Here is a 3,088-nt window from a genome sequence, read left to right on the forward strand (position 1 = left end):
AATTTTTCTACTAATTATCCAAAGGTATTTTAACTAAATATGTAAATTATGTTTAGGAATTTTGAATTCACCGTTTGTTATCCTATTTTCAATTATCGACCTATGTAATCTAATGTTTTTCCCAAGGTAAGTTAACCTATTCTAATCACAACTTGATCATATTCCTAATTCGAATTCATGCATTAAATCTCATGATTACCTATATTATTGTTGGTCAGACAAAACTCGCAAGTATACGGGATCGTTTATAAGTAATAGAATTGATGAGTTGAGTTATCGTCCCATAAGGAATAATTACTAACTATATAGTTTAGCAGTTTTTGTCAAATTCAATATTTATAAAACAAAAGTGATTTAATGTTGTTTATTTTCCTAAATTATGCTATGAATAATGTCAAATATAGGTTTTATCAAGTAATCTGATAAATGTATTAGATTTTAGAACCTACCCATTGCTTTCTATTTTAAATTCTCGACTTAAGTAAGTTAGTGCTATTAAAGAGTTCAAAATAATTGATAATCTATTGATATCTAATATTATTTTTCAAGATATTTTAAACCTATCCTTAGCATGATCTGGCCTTATTTTTAGTCTGAATTCATATGCAAAGAAAGCATTCAATTATATGATTATCACTATAGAATGCAAAGCGCTAAATATTTTTCGTAATACGTAGTACCAACGTGTCGTGTCAAATATGCAATGTTCTACTTATTGTAGATCTCCCAACATTATAATAAACAACAAATTATCTAATTGGTAGCTAAGTAATCAAATAACACCACACTCATATATATATTTAATCACAAACCCAAGAATTAATTAAAGTACGATAAGTCTTGAACTAAAAATGAAACTCAAAAGGTTTTATCATTCATCCAATACACAAGAAGTTTATCCTAACATTATAATATTCAAATTATACAGGAAGATATGGAAAGACATCGCCCGAAGTAAAGACCTAGATGAAGAATTCAAAAAATTAATTTCTTGCGTTTCAATCTTCAAATTGAGCTTTGGAACTTCAAATTTTGTTTGTAGAATTCTTCTTCGCCACTTGCTAAACTCTCTTCAATGATGAAATAATGGTTTTTCATGTCCCATACTTTGTTTAAAGATGACATTCCATACATAGCCAAATAAAGAAAAAGGAAATAATAATCTTTTCCCAAATGAACCAAACGCAAGCATAGTTGTAAGTGAGATGCATGCCTCTAAGGCATTTTTGGCGTCTAACAGTGCTAGGAGGGTCAGGCAGATGCCTGGAAATTTGTACTAGGTGCGGGCCTTTTTATTTCCTAAGTAGCTATCATTATTTTTTTCATAACTTTCTCTTTCGATATCCAATTAAAATGATTTAAAGTGTGTTAAAAAGCTAATTCAAAGGAATACAATTCTATTAATATTATAAGTTTTCCAATTCAAAAGTTTGCTAATCCAAAATGGTTATCAATCTGAGACTGAAATTCATAGCATAACTTTTTTGGTCAAAAATTGATATGTGATAATACTTTGACTGTGTTTCACCTATTTGACTTCTTTTTCCCATCCAGTTAATACATAGCACATCTTCAATCTTCAACTTGAGGTCCGACACAACTTTTGAGTATTTGCACTTTAGTTCCCGAACTTGGATCTCTTACGATTTATCTAGTTTCACATTTTTCTCTAATTCTACTATTTAGTCTATTTGTACCTAACAAACACTATACACATAGAATTAAGTCATAAACCATCAAAATAGTCAATAAATACTCTAACTTAAAGGCCCAAATAAGTGTACAAAATATACTTATCAAACTCCCAAACTTGAATATTTATTTTTCGTCAAACAAACTATAGCCTAACTCAAAACACAATTGGTCAGATAGCATGTCGTTGGTCTCGGGATTGAAATTTCTACATGAATACAAAGAATAATTTTAAAATCACGTAGAAGAATCAATCTCTACATATTCAATGTAAAAATCGATTTCTGTGTTTGAAAGCTTGGTAAAATATTACAAACTCATGCTTGGTTCAATTCCCAACCCTTTTTGGTCATATATCTCATTTCTTCACTCGGGAAAGACACGTCCCAAATTTATTATTTTCACTCATTTTTTTTGAGGTGCGATCCTAGGCTGAATATTATATAATCATAATCCTTACTTTCTCTAGTTTGAATATGTTTCACTAGTCACTAGTAACAGTTAAACACTTTTAACAACTAGGGATTCTTCTTATTTATGATCGTTTCAAGCTCCAAGAGTCAACTGAACTAATAATCCATTGTCAAAAGTTTAATTCTCTCAAATAAGTTTTTGTGGCTTAACCAAGACATGTGTACGTATTTTTTTTTTCCAAAATTTATGTGCTAACTTCTCTTCAATAAGCTTTCTACATGATCCTTGTCCAACTTTTGGTTAATGACTCTCAAGTCAGATAACTATAGGGCGCCAAGTGTTAAATATCCTTATAACCTTAATCACTTGAGTCATAAAGTCTATGAAAAGGCGTTTCACGATGAGATAGCTTTTTTCCTTTTTCTTTCTTTTCTTATGATTAGTGCAATGCCTTTCATTGAATGCTCATTCTAAAAAATTTACCCTAACTTAAGATTTTCACTTAATTTTTATCATATTGGCCTTAGACAATCCACACAATAATTTCACATATGGAATCCTTAATCATATCAATGTCTTCCTACATTAGTTCAATGATCTTCAGACTATCCTAAACTTAGTTTAGGAATGTAGGTAATAGTGTTTTTCTTGATTTTAGGAGCTAAGTTCCACTATTTTCAACCTATTACAACATATGAACCACATCACTTATTCATAATGCAAAAAACACAAATCTCATACACAAGATCAAGTTTTGTCTAAATAAATACTAATCAATCCCAACATTTATTTCAATCATTCATAGTTTAAGAGGTAATTCCAACATATACATCATTGTTAGCAAGATCATCTAACCCACACAAGCACACGAAAGTAGTAAATATATTTTCTTATAAGACACAACAAACATGCAAAAGTGATAAAAACGTAGATAATAGATGATATATTCCACACTTAACTTAAAATGTGCATTGTCATGAAA

Source organism: Olea europaea, chromosome 21 (genome assembly GCF_002742605.1).
Source record: "Olea europaea var. sylvestris chromosome 21, O_europaea_v1, whole genome shotgun sequence".
Taxonomy (NCBI): Eukaryota; Viridiplantae; Streptophyta; class Magnoliopsida; order Lamiales; family Oleaceae; genus Olea; species Olea europaea.